This window comes from Aulonocara stuartgranti (genome assembly GCF_965226115.1).
Source record: "Aulonocara stuartgranti genome assembly, chromosome: 23".
NCBI classification, from domain to species: domain Eukaryota; kingdom Metazoa; phylum Chordata; class Actinopteri; order Cichliformes; family Cichlidae; genus Aulonocara; species Aulonocara stuartgranti.
The window spans coordinates 12,569,614-12,584,747 of NC_138958.1; positions in this window are offsets into that span (position 1 = coordinate 12,569,614).

The window sequence follows — 15,134 nt, forward strand, 5'->3', positions numbered from 1 at the left end:
GTGATAGCAGTAGATGGACAGATAGACGAATGGACAGGAACAGAAGAGCCGAATGGATTCATTTCACCTCCTTGTCCTCTTCGACTCAAACACCTGTTAATATTTAACTAACAATGGGGGTGGCACCAGCAGGAGTAATGAAAAACATATCAAGCAAAGCAAAAAAGTGATGCTGGGGTGACATCATGGATTATTAAGGTGGGGGTGGGTCTAATAAGGGCCTGGTTTGGCCTTTCGGGTAGAAAGAGCAGGAAACTGAGGCACAAGCAATTTGAGAAGCTGAGGCCTCAGTCTGCAGCTGTGCACTCAGTTTTCCTCTCTCAGCTACACAGCTGCAGGACTGACAATGCTGCAAGTATTTACCCACGACCTCTCCTCTACTTCACAATCCAGTGCATATTTATTTGATGCACATGCTACAAAAGAGTAGAGATTTGAATCTATCCAATATTTCTTTGTGGCTGCATGCACGAGTATGTGAACTATTGCTTAGAGCCTATTTTTTGAGTTTTGCTTGGCATCGTATTCCACAGAACTTGAGTCAGTGGAGTATCTTACCTCTTGTTCGTGTTGTGTTTTTCCGTGGAGACATTCTGCAGCAGCAGTGTTAACATGGAAAACATGCAGTCATCCTCGCAGACGCTGAGCAGAGTAGAGAGATTAGTAAAAGCTACAGCGGCACACTGAGACGAGGCTTTCTGCGACGCATGCAACTGATATATTTGATGTAAGGAAAAAACGAAACGATCTCTGCTGATTGTTATGCACCACCATTGAACAGGAGGCATATGTGCGAAACAGTTCCAAACATGGATAATTTATCACGTCAGGAAAGCTGCTCACACATTGTGAGCAGCTTTCCTTTTTGAAAATATGCACGCTTGCAGCATCATAGTGCTGCGTTCATCTCTGCAGACGCCTCACAACCCACTGATACCCTTAAAGTCAAAGATGTGCTCAGGAATGCTCCGCCAGGACAACTGCCAAGCATCACTACACAACACCATCAGCTCCAAGTGCCCCACAGAAAAAGCAGTGGGCTGGGGGTGAAGATCATCAGTATGTGTGCAGGCCAAACCAGAAGAGAGGAGGAGGCGGAGAAGAGTGGGGATAATATGTGGCACCACTCTGAGAGCCGAGCCCTCCGCCGCAGCACTTTTGTTGCCAGATCACAACCAGATGTGCCAAGTGTGTCCAAACAGGAATGACTGCGTGAAGGCAATTTTCAGCAATTTGTCAGATTTTAGAGTAGCCCCCACCATCCCCCACTATCCCCCATGTCTCCTGAAAGACAAATGTTAGAGAGCACAACAATCACAGGCTCCCATGAATGCTTGCTGCACACTTTGCCTCCAGCACAGTCATGACGAGACATATACGATCTGAACACACAGGGGCAAGACCAGGCCTGTAGTATTAACAAATAATCACCCGCCTAACTTCCATGCATCAGCATTACTTAATCAAATTGGACAGCATATTGATTTACTCTTGTTTGTACAGTCAAATACAGTGACAACATCCTATATCCCGTAAATCCATGAATCTATCTCACTTTGGATCATTTAAAAAAAGGTGTTTAAATTTCTCTGTACACTTCAGATCGCTGTCAGCGTATTTTCTTACTGCTTACTCTCCTTCTTCATACGTTTTCTACCCCGTTACGGCCTCTCTCACAGGAAATTGAGGGCAGTGTCTTTTCTTTACGGCAGCCGTGAAATGCGTCGGCTCAAGGGACAGGAAAACGGGAGTGGGGGTTCGGCTTGAGTGTTGTGAGACCAGGTACAAATATGAGCTTCACTCCACTCCCTTCTTCTACACAGCCTGGACAAACAAAACAGTCTGGCCCTGAATTGTGAAGAGGATCATCTGAACCCAGCTGGTAGACCTCTGAGGTCAGATAAATCTGGGTTTGTTTGTTTTTTGTTGTTTTCTTGTTTTTTGTGTACCATTCTATGCAAATAGGCAGTCAGCTGACAGAGGTAAAGCGGTATGGTCACACTATATTTTTTGCCTACTTTGCAAGTCACAGTGATCTAGATGCACAAGCAGACAAGCAAACTGATTCTGTAGAGTGCAGCGACACATGAAATTCTTGGATGCAATTATGCAAACACATGGAGGTGGTTGGAAACTGGAATGCATGTGAGTTCTTAGTTGTTTTGGAGTTAAGATAGATTTTTAAATAAATCCCACCTTCCTGGTTGGAGTCCTCTCCCTCTACTTGAGTCACTCGTTTGGAAGGCAGAAAGTCTGTATCCTGGGATCGATGAAAGGGACAATTGTGGGAGAGTTTGCATAACGTTTCTGTCAGTCATGTGTCTTGTTACTCCCTAAGAGGGCTCATATTCACCACTAATGCCTGTTTTAATTTGTTGCCTCATTGCTCTGGAATCCAGGATAAATTGCCACTGTTGTTCCTCTTGTTTACAAAGTGAGCAGGCCTTCTTGGAAACTTGGTGAGCATTTACCATATTTATTCAAGTTTGCAGGATTACATAACAGAATAATTCTGCTTATGGTTAAGGAAAACAGAATACCAAATCAAATCACTGCATTCAGCATTTAAACCACTGGAAATTTGTCTTTGTGCAAAAAATAAAAGCATAAGATAAACAGTAAACAAATTTCAGCATATGAGGGCTTGACATTTAAAGAAAACTGAGGTGGCCATAGAGAAAGACACGTTGGCAGCGAACATTGTCATAAATCAAGAGTCAGTAAAAGTGTAAAGTTGTGGTTTTTCCCTTCTAAGGGTGTGTGTCTAGCATTACAGCTGAAAGATGGACAGCAACACTGGAGTTTTCTCTTAGGAATCTATGTGGGTGTGGGAATGGCTTTACATGAACATACGGTACCGTTCCTTTTTTTGGAGTGTGAGGTGCTTTTTTTTTTTTTTTTTTTTACTTCCTGTCTTTTTCTTTCATGTGTGATTACGGCTGTGCAGGGCTAACGGTCCATCCGACTTATGCGTGGTGTTTGCATACGTTTGCGTGTTTATCGCATTGTGTCATGAGGGTGTAATTCTTTTTCTTTGGTTCTGAGCGACAGGCAGTCTTTGTGCTGGCATGTGGGATGTGTGCAGGCCAGATGCGAGGAGAATATTTAAAATAATAGCCTGGTGCAAGAGTGTCTGTGTACAGTATGCATCATTTGGCTTAGCGATGGATTATTCTAGTGCAGGGAGTATCTGTGTGACTGCTTAGGCATGTTTATGAATGTGTGTATATATGTACAAACATGTCTCCATATCTTATAATCTATTTCTGTGGCCTTGCAGGTTGCTGCCATGCATTTATGTGTGTGTGCGCACGGGGTTTTTTTTGTGTCTTTCTTTGCTAATTACATTGGTATGCAGTGCACACATATATATGTACAGTTAGGCATATGTCAGATACGGCATACTCAGGCAATGGGCATTAGTTTAGGCTATGTGTGCTTGGGTATACAAAGCCATAGCAGCTGCTGGACACCACCTGTGGCCAAGCCCTCCTTTAGGCCTGTTGTGGCTCCAAGTATTCCCTCTGGGCTCACAGGCACAAAGATACTGAGGCTAAAACAGAGCCCGCCCCCATCTGGATAGATCCATGTGTTATGTTTGGCCCAACAAACCAATCTTTTTTTTTTTTTCTGTAATGCAAAAGAAACATTTTACTAAGCGATCAGAGGAGTGTTTATTCTCCTCCTTCTACACAACTTTCCCTCCGTTTTTGGGCCATTTTTGCGGATTTGTTTCATCCACTTGAGGCTGGCTGACAGATGCCCATCAGCTCCACAGTTTGCTCTCACCCAACACAGCTCCAGGCCCCACAGTGAGACAAGAAACTGGCAATTACTGCTCTATGAAACATGGCTCTGTAAATGGACACCCCATATTCTTGCTGTGAAGATCTTTATGATGTTTATAAAGCCATTTTTTTCAAGTACATTTGTTACCATAATTACGGGGATCTGAATAATGAACTCAGTTACCACAATCCTTCTAGCAACAGTTGGAAAATGTTTATTGTCACAGTTTGTTCCACATGATTTCAAATTACTCCGCTCTCACTCAGTTTTATTTAGTTTTCAAACGACACAGTGTAAACAGAAACTTTTCACAACGTTAATGGGTCTAATAATGACACGTGGCAGGTTTCTGTCCCTGACTGAGAAAAATCCACCGCTCAGGTTTCATTCTTTATCTCCCTAATTCAATTTCCTGCAGGATGGCAGATAGTTACAGCCCATAACCTTTAGGTTTGATTACTAATAACCTGTAATTAGTTTCAGAAGAGAAGAGAAGAGAAGAAAAGAGAAGAGAAGAGAAGAGAAGAGAAGAGAAGAGAAGAGAAGAGAAGAGAAGAGTGTGATGAATAAATTAAGCAAATCACAAAGATTTGCCTCTCATGAAGAATTGTATTTGTCTGCCTTATCTTTTCTTTTATGCTGCAATAGTGTGTACTGTCTCTGTTTGGTAAAGGGATAAGACTAGGAGGAGACTGGTACACAATTAAAGCCTAAAGCCTAAAATCCAGCTTGTGTTATTTAGTCATCCAGTGACATTATCATAGGCAATCTCAGATAAGAAGGAAAATATGGAAACGGGTCATTTTACACTGAGGTTTATGGCTAATTAAGATCTAATGGAAACTACTAAATAAAATACGAAATAATCATGATTTGTAATATAACTTACTTGATTATAAACGTATTCTTGAACATGTACCGTTTTTATTTTCTCAGTACACACTTGTTCCATTATTGACATGCTTCTAGACATTACATATTGCCATTTCATTTTAACATTTGCCATTTTTCCACGGCTGAAACTGCAGACAGGTTTGAGAGTGTATGTGTTAGTAATTTGGAAAAAGTTGCAGGGGTTACCAGTGTCATATCCCACAATGCACCACTAAATTCCTTTAACATGTGGTGAGTCAGGAAAGGGGTGGTTGACCTATGCCTTCACATGAGCCCCTTGGGAACAACGTTGTGAGGTTGCACAAGAAATCTAGGATCACTGCACAAACTGCTGTGCTAGCTGTGACTGGAATTATAATCGCCTTATTTGCCTTCTTCCTCTCCAAACTGAATACTCAATGTTCCTTCTTCTTCTGTTCTTTCGCCACATTGTATATCTGTTTAAGTCTTCTTGTAATTCAGCACAACACCAGCTCTGTACATGTAATCTATTAAGGTAGGTAGAGGAGGGAGAGAGTACAGGAAACCAGGGGTGCAGAGTGTTGCTCTACTTTCTCCTTTCGCCACTTTCCTGGATGTGCACATCATTTCTGTGTCTTCCCAAAGTCTAACTGGATGATTTAACTATGATATTTTTTATTAGGATCGCCACACTGTACAAAAAATATCTGGCAAGATAATTGTTAAAATTTCAACTTTTAAAATTTTGCACATCAATACCAAAATATATGTATAAAATGTGGTGAAAGTCCAAATTCTTAATTTAATTTGAAGCACAGATTTGAAAAAATACTGTGTTTAAACTTGAAGTACAGATTCAATTTCTTTACTCTAGTAAAAGTGAAAAGGTACTTGAAGTATAAGTACCTCTTCTAACAGGTGTTTTTGTGCATCGCTGCCTTATTAATACAGTAATAAAGCCATATTAATACAGGTGAAAATAGGCTTTATTTCAGCTAAAATTCTCATCCTAAATATGAACTTGAACACTATTATGTACAACACAAGCAGAGCGAAACAAAAAAGGTTATATTGTACTTCAAACCTAAACAAATTTCACAAGTGTGGGAATCCCAATCACTTAGACATCCGGTTTGTGTTCATGATGTGATCGTCTGAGCTGTGCTGCTCTTTGTAAATTCAGCAAGATGTACGCAGCTATTATACAAACTAAAGCTGATTTCCAGCCTCTAGTATAAATATAGAATTCAGTGAGCATAAATAATATCACTAGCTTAAACAGATATCACAGTCTGCTACCTTTGATGCAACAAATCATTGACCATGAACAACACAGCTGCTCTGCACCAGTCCAGTATCGTGCATCACTGCAAACATCACTGCAATGCTGCAAACTAACCAATGCTGAACTGCAACATATTTGTAGTTTGTTACATCTTGCCTCTGATTACATATAATCAGATATAAATAATCATATTTCCAGGATGTACAACAGAAATTGAACAGTGATGAAAAAAATAACTTACTGTATTTATTCAACTCTGAGTAAAAGCAGCTTGTTCCTTGAATATTTCTTTCTTTGTTACCGTAACTATTATTATAGAGGTTCCTTGCATGACATCGTTTGCAAATGTTTGAAAATTGGCTGTCATGTTAAACACGGTACAGTCACTAGTCTCCAGGGAAAAATGTGTGTTGCCTGACTGGTTGGTGGCAGTTTGTAAGAGGTGGCGGTGTGTCACAGTATGAAACTGGTTGCAAAGAGAGTGCTTCATCAAAAACCAGTCAGGTAATACACACTTTTAATCTATGTCCATTAGTTGTCAGTTTGCCCACGTCACTGGGGCCTCATTCAGGATGTTATAATAGTTGCACATCCAGAATGGCTGACAATTAAATTTCCACTGGTTAATAGTCACATATCAGCAACACCTCAATACTTCATGAGAGAAAACGACTGGATCGAGTACCAGTTTTTATTTACAGAAAACTAAATTTATTCATTCAGTTCACTACTTTGGTCTGATGAAATTCATCAATCTCAGCTTTTTAATGGTCAGTACTATTTATTACACATGTGCTAAAATGCAAAATATGCTAAATTTGGTGATAACTACGTTAATGTTGAGTGTATGCTAGCATGCCAACATTGGATTGTTGACCAAAGTACTGCTGTGCCTAATTACACTCTCAAATATCTGAGTGTATTGTAGTAAACTGGCAAGTTTTTATGTCCTTTTCTATTTCACATTTTAATATTATTTATTTCACATTATCTGGAAATTCCTAATTGTAAAGTTAATTGCTTTGTTGGCACCAACCTGCTAATCTAAAGAGAAGACAACAATAGCACACGGAAATATAAACAGAAAATAAAAATGCAGTCACCTTTATAAAGTAGTAAAGCTCACATATTTGTACTCTTGCAAAACAATAACAAAACATATATTTACATTTTCTTACTTAACAAAATATTCATCAGAAGCATTAATGAAACCCTTTGGATTCCCAAACTGGAACTTTTCTTTCTTTTTTTTAATCATAGAGAACTCATAACAGTTTCAAAGGTCTTGGAGATGTCACTGAGCCCTGAGGGTATAAGGAGGCTAGAAAGGGGTTCTGGGTCAGGGTCATGAGAAGCCTGCGTCTCGGCGGGTTTACCGTGGCAGTGAAAGGGGTTGTGTTTTCGAAATAAGCGGTGCTTAAGCTCTTGCTTGGTGGGGAAATCGTTGGAGGGGATGCTACAAGTAGGGGAATGGAGACAGGAGAATGCGAAATAGACAGCTGTGTAGGGGTGAATAGAAGGTCCTTTTGTGACCTGCCAACAGAAATCTGTGACCAATTATCTATGTCTGACTCTAAAGGGGGAATTCTTGAATACTTTGGGTGGGTGTTTGGCGATGGAATAAGAGACAGTTGTTGGAGAGATGATGCATTTGTTAGTTTCAGCTCTCGTCTTTTGTCTGCAGCCTCAAATGTTTCAGAGAAACTGCATTGAACCAATAGCTGTTTACTATCTGCTTTAGCTTCCCAATTAACGGAAAATAGTGCACAAGAGTGAGGGGAATGCATAACATTTCATTTACTGTATGCAGTTAAAGGTAGGCCCAGGAAAAAATGTTATTTTGCATCTCGTGTGTGCCTATTTTAGGCACAGGAAAATAACAATTTGTCCCGCAATTGCTGAAATATGCCTGTCTGTGCCTCACCCCCACTCCACAGGGAGGGCTTCCTATTTGTGCGGTTAGATTTCCAGCTATGTGAAAAGTGTGTCCTACAGAGAGAAGGTGAAAGTGGTTGAGGGAAGGGAAGTTGGACCCATGGATGGCTTGTAAGCCATGTGTTAGACATTAAAGGGATAATTACAGTTTTAAAAGCCCTCTGTTTACCGCTGAGAAAAGCCTTGTTAGGTATATTTTACTGTCTCCCCTGAAATTATTCATCCTTGACAAGCTCAATTGACATTATCATAATTAGAAATGTGATTGCTGCTTAATCACTCCAGTCTGCAGTGGAAGTCAGTAATGCTCAGCTGCTCCTCTCTGATCATTTCTGAGAAAACAGGATAAAATAGGGTAGCTGTTGTCTTCTAATGGCATGTGTGACAGGAAATCTAACCCTAAGGCAACACAGGTATTAGAATTGATCACATTCAACACTTCCCGTTGACAGAGGAGATGTACCAACATAGGGAAAATGAGAGGCTGCTTCTCTTTTTGCCTTTGGAGTTCAATCTGAAATAGTTTTGCAGTTTGTTTGCAGGAAGAGAATAAAGGCATGTTGTGAACTCTGACCCAAGTGGGTGTGTCATTGCATGGGTATAAAATAACTCTGTTACCAATGACCCCATGACCGCCTCTTCTCTTCAGTCCCACATGGTTGAAAGTAGTGATGACGGCGGGTGATCTTCACCTGTCAAAGCAAAGCTCGGACTAAAGACTTGCAGCTTGAGGAAAAGAAGCAAAACAAGAGGAGAAGAACAAACAAGCCAACAACTGGCTCGATTGAGAGGTTTTTTTTTTAAAGGGTAAAAGAATAGGCAAAGATTTGCTTATCCAAAAATAAGGCAAAAAAGGCTCAAAGGGGTATATTTTAGATGCAAAAGAACATACACTCCAGGAAGCAGCGAAATGTCCTTCTACACAGTAATACACTGTAAAGCTTGTTACCTAGCAGAGCGGCTGACTTCTCTGCAACCGCTCACTCTGGGTAATCTGTCTCATTACACTGACCCTTAGATTAAATTAGATTTAAAACAGTAAAGATCCTTCATGCCTCCCCCCAAGTAAGAAAAATATACAGCACAGGCAATTAAATAATGCAAAACTATTAAAGATCGCATTCTGTAAAAAATGCATAGTTTAAACTGCTCAAAAGCATCTTTTGATTATTTTTTTTCTCCTTCAGCAATTTGAAAACAAGAGAAATGCGACAAGTCCTAATCAATCAGTCAGCAGGCAGCAGGAGGTTAGCGTTGTTTTGCATTTCTTCAGCTTGTTTCTTCCTGGGATTTTTCTTCTCTTGACAGGAGGTACTGCAAGAAGAGCATACCAGCAGTTGAAAGAGGAATCGCATTCCTTCAACACCGATTCCCCCATACCTTCTTTGTTTTAAGTTAGTGTTTGTCTCAGGACTTTTCTTTCACTACATTTAACCAGCTTCAGGGTGAGCTTGGATAGGCTCACTGGCCTCTATGGAAAAAAACATAACACTTGGGAGGTCACTTGTTTTATCAGAGAAAGTGTCACTTTTGCAGAATCACTTGCTTTTAAATTGTTTGTGACATGTTGCTGGAGCTGTTTTTCCCTTTGATTCACAGCTTCATTCAGACATACAACACTCACTGAAAGAGCCACAGCATGCTGTGATTTTTGTCATAAGTTTTGGAAGACTGTTTGTACTTCGTGAGTATTGACATCAGTCATTCAAGTGAAGCGATTCATTCTTTTGTGTGTGTGCACGCTGCAGCAAACAATTGCTGCTTCCACCATTTGCAAACAGGCTCCGGGGGAAGCTGTTTCTTGGAATTGGAATAAGGACGATCCCTCACACACTAACATCTTCACATGGCAACTTAAAAACACTGTTAGCTTTTTGTTTGTTTGTTTTTATGTTATTGCTCGCTTTTAAGGAAAGCTTTTTGATCATCATGGCAACTCAAGACATACTCAGAGGTCATCTTGTGTGCTCATCTATTACTGTGTGTCCAAGCATCTCCGTAAATCTTTCTTGTCCAGATCTAGTATGTTTGTCCTCATGACTGTAATGGAAAAGAGACCGTGTTGCTCATTCGGGCATGAAGCTAAAATGTTCAGATGCCATCAGATTAATGGAAAGAAGAGAATGGGGCTAAGAGTAAATGACACTAAATCCTTGGTCTTTGCCAGACTAGCGTCTGACCTTCCTCCCTCAGGTTTAGACAGAAGAAGTCAAACATTCCAGGCAGTGCACCCTACTTGGGGATCTTTTTTGAAAAGATTAAATGACAAATTTGGCCCCAGATCCCTTCTCGGGGAGTTCTATTTGTCTTGCATTAGGGTTAAGAAAACAAGCTTGTGTCTTTACCCCAGCATGGGTTAAGGTCAGGATAGTGTGGGGGCTGGGGTGGTAGGTGGTGCAGGTCATTGTTACAGTAAAAAGAGGTATGGCCACAGTCACAATGGTGGTTTAGGGGGAAGAAACTCTTCTCTGTTGGTTGGTTCACAGTAAGAGATCTGCAGAATTGCTTTTTTCTAAGCTGTGGGGGTGAATATGGAAATTGAGGCTACCTGTTGCTTGAAACAGCTCAGGCATTATGCATGCTGCTGGCCAGCCACCCTCAGGGGAAGGAGAGTGCAGGCTGTTGATGGAGAGTTGGCTGTGGAGCCTAAAAGCACATCTGGTACATGTAGTGTGGACTTACTTTTTCTTGAAAGCGCAGATGGTCTTGAATTCCTTTAAAAAAAAAACATCTCTCCCTTCGACAAAAAAAATAATACAAAAAATGGAACCTAGGGGAATTTTGACTTTTCCCTGTGGGAATTTCTTTTGCAGGTTCAGTCCCTCAGCTGCTTCTCGGCACTTAGAACCTGTGTGGAAGTGAACACGGTTCCAGCTGCTGAGCTGAAGCAGGAGAATAAAAACCTGTAGAAGTAACCACTCTACACTAACCAGTTGTTCTCTAAAGAGGTTATGTAATGAAATCTAAACAGGTGATGTATGAGTGAGCAGGAGCTGCAAGCCTTGGCCTCGCTTCTGTTGACATTGGCCATGTTTCCTTCAGGCCCAGTCGAGGAAAGGTTCAGGACATAGACTTTTCATCCCTTCCTTAGTTTTTCATATTTTTCCTCCCCGTTCCACACTTCTCAGCTCTCTCTTGCATACTTTTTACTCACATGCATAATGTGACAGACTTGAAACAAACAACTGTGAAGAAATAGCAAATACGAGCTGTTAATTAAGATTTGGGAAAGGAATTTAATGACAAGACGCATAGCCCTGAGTCTAGGACAAACAGATTTACTTGTCTCTCCATTAGCCACGCACCAAATAGTCCTTTTCTGGCAGCCACTAGTTTCTGTTGACTCACTGAGGTGCACTTTGCCAGCTATTCATACCTTCCTCCCACTCTCATTTTACTTCTCAAGCAAGTCTGTCAGTTAGCCAGTTAAGAAAGCCATCAGCCAGCAGTCAAAACAAATGAGAAATCCAAGACTAAAGGCCCCAAAACTACAAACAAACTACAAAGAATTATAAAATGACTTCTATTGTCTGAAACTATTGTTTAGTCTTGTGGAACTGGACATCTTTTCCCTTTTTTTATGGCAGAAAAGCAGTGTTCTCTCACGTGATGTCTGTTGCTTGGTTGTTGCGTCGCTTTCGCCGATGGTCCAGAGTGTTGCTGTTGTGGGAAACACAGCATCAGCTCCTTTGTTGAATGGCTCTTCAGATGTTTTGTGGTTGTGTGCGATCTTTGCCTATCCACTGCACCTTAAGTCACATGATTCTTGCAGTCATGACATTCAGAAAACACGTTGCTCCAATATTGCATCAACATCACGGCAATAAAGTCTGATTAGAAAAAGAAAGACACATGAGCGCTCAGATATTGTAAACAAGCCAGAGTATCAAAGTCACTGTGAGATTAAACAAAAGTTAAGCACATCTGAAACTATGCTAGTCTGTAAACAGTGATGAATGCTTGTATTTGATCGTTTAGACAACATCTAACCCGAACTTGTATGTAGCTGAAAACCAAACACTGTCTCCATCTCCATGTAACCCATCTTCCATGGCATGAATAGTTCCACATCCAAGAAAGGAAATAAAAAAATAATAACCTGGAATTTTGTGATCCAACACTTATCCATCTCTGCATGTACCTGATGAAAAAACAGCGCCAGAGTGGACAAACCGCCATGATGAAGATGGAGAGAGTCGATGCAGAGAAGAGCTTTACAAAGTTGTTCCAATGTAGAACTACTAAAGAACAAAAGTGGGCTCTCCCCCACTGGTCTGGGCCCGGGCTGAAGTTTTTGTCTGGAATGCAATCTGCCTGCCGTCTGCAGGCCTCTATTGCTCTGTTTGATATTCAAACAAACACCTGTCAAAAGTCCATGTCTCATCTCACACAGCTCTTGGAAACTGGCAAAAAAAAAAAAAAAAAAAATTCAACTTATTTCTTCCACTAAAATAGAGGGGAAGAGGGGCGAATGTGGGTTTTTATTTCAACCATCTGTGCGTGTGTTAAATATAGATTTTTATGGAAGGCTCAACGGGCTAGTTCTGCTTTCCACTAAAATGTCAAGGAATAATAGGCTATTCAAGGTGCTGTGTTCAGCGAGGTGTTTGCACAATAAATTACTTCAAATTCCTTTTTTTTCCTTCTAACTAACATCAGATCGCACAGCTGACCGGACTGTGTGTGTAGTCACGGTATAGTGGTGCCAAGAAGTTTGGCAGATGTTCTAAGATGGAGGAATAGCCTTTGTACCAAATCTATCCATGTCCCCCCTCAGCTCCTCCTACACCCTGCTGTTTTCCACATCTCTCCCTCTTTCCTTCTCTCCTTTTTTCTCACTCATATTGAGATGAAGGGTCTGCTGCATGATGACGGGCGCTGCTTGGCAGCGATCCAGGCAACACATCTGCCTGACTGCTGTTCCTCTTTTTCTTCCACCACCACCCCCAACAGTATTGGTTCAGTTGTCAGCCCATTTCAGGGTCTGTCTCAAGGTCTGCAGATGTGTTTCTTAGAGCAGCAATGATGGACTCTTGCAGAGATCTCTAGTGTGAGTGACTAATGGCGCGGAGACATCTCTGAGGGCATTGAAGAATGGATTTATCCAGTGTCATTCATCACACTGCCTGTCACTGCCAATATAAAATGCCTGATAGAAAGCATACATTCACCTTTGAGTGGAACTGACTACAACGCGCCACAAAACCTGAAGGGAAACTCTGCAGTGAGACACAAGATAAAGGACGACAACAAAATTTGAGAGAGAAAGATTTGTATTCTCTTTAATAATCAAGTTAACATTATACCTACACATTAAAGCCAGTAAATCCTGCATTTCTGCTCAGTTCTTACAAATAACCTGGTAGTTCAAAGGACAAAATATGCACTGAAAATTCCTCTTCGGGCAAAATATAGACAGCAATTCAGAAATTTTCTCTGAAAAGGACTTTATGGGGTGCTTTTTGCATCAGCAATCAGTGAGGTTTAGAAAGCATTATTCTCCAGCGTGTCATCTACCGTGAGGATAACCTTGAAGGAAGAGGCTGAAATGTATTATAAAAGTAAAAGTATATACAACAAGTCTCCCATAATCTGAATTTGCCTGTTTCTGAAAGTCTAACAGGTGCAGCGTGTCCCTGGCTCTGGATCACAAAACACTCAGATTGCAGATAAATTTCTCATGAATCTGTAACAAGCAAACTCACGTCTTGATGCAAAATGAAGACTTTTGCTTTTTTCTGCAGAATTCTCAAATTTTGACCAATCCGAAGAAGCAGAAAGGAACACAGTCGAGCCCATTTCAGGGACAATAAACAAAGTGCCAAGTTTTATGTAAATATGTTTTTACTGGTGAGAGGGAGGGAGACAGGAAGAGAGGGAGAGAAAGGTAAAAAGGAACAAGGAACTGACAATTAGGGACAACTAATCACCAAGTGTGTAGCCAAGCGCATCCCCCCACGCTGGTGCCAGCGCTTGCACTGTGCTTGAACCTGCGCTGAATGCCAACGGCAGATAATTATAAACCCGCAGGGCAGCCTCCTCTGTGCAGAGGGAGGAATGGAGCCTCAGCCAAGCCTGAACTCCTGACCTTCTTCACACACCAAGCGTCTGTTGTGGGCTTCAGGAGGTGCAAGATGGGTCACAGCAAGCCGTGAGGCAACTAGGAGAGAATGGGGGAGAGGGGAGAGTGAGTGGTTGAAGGCGGGTGGTGAGCAGGGAGGGTACAGTGGGGGGTGGAGGGATATGGCGGAGGAGGGTCACTTGTTTGTTGGCATTCTTTGGTTGAAGCTCCTGACCAATCATGGAGAAGAGCGAAAACACTTGACAAATCAGAGTGAAACCAACAGTAAAAAATCCCCTTTGTTTGGTTATCTCCTCTCTCTTTATCAGCATTCATTAGCTGGGGAAACGTAGCCTGTTTCAAACCTTTGCATTGAAAGAAAAGCCTTTGTTTGAGCTGGATCATCTTTTAACTTATTATTACATTGTCCTGCATTGTTAACATTTAACTCTTTGATTCTTGATGGCTTAAAGGTCCTGTTCTTGCAAATTGTTGTTCCACTGGAAAAGGCATTTAAGCAATAACAACAACAACAATAAAGCCTTTTCAATATACTGGGAAGAGATTTAAAATGGAATAAAGGCATCACCACAGACACAGTGTGAAGGCTCCAAGGACAAAGGTCTGGTCACCTTTCTTTACAAGCTGAGATCCAAGAATAACTCCGTCCACCGATCAAACTCGACTCCTTGCCATATAAGTAAATCCTTGATGTGATGCAGGTCCTGATACGTGATGTTTTAAAATTTCCATATGTATTTGCAGAATATTTTTACTGCAGTGTTGGAAAAAGTTACTTTAATGTGCAAAAATGTGGTTAATTTAAAAGCTATTTCACCGTTATTGCATTAATATACTCTATTCATTTGTCTTTTTTTTTACATTATTTGTCTATCCTGTTAAGGGTGCTGGAGCCTGTACCAGCTGAAGCTGGTCAAGAGTGCGGTCCACACCCTGGACAGAGACTGACTCTCACAACTGATAATACTGCTCGTTACTTCACCTTCATTCCTTCAGCCTGGCTTTGTCAAATTAGGCTTTTGTTCATTTGCAGAATTAGACACATTACGATTTAACAAACTCCCATCTGCGAGTGTGCGGTCTTTGTTGATCAGCACCCACTTGTTAATATTGGCCAAAGTGGCTGCACAAAGTCCCATCCCACCTCATCCTACTGTCAGTTAAGCCCAGCTATTGCCACATGTTTGC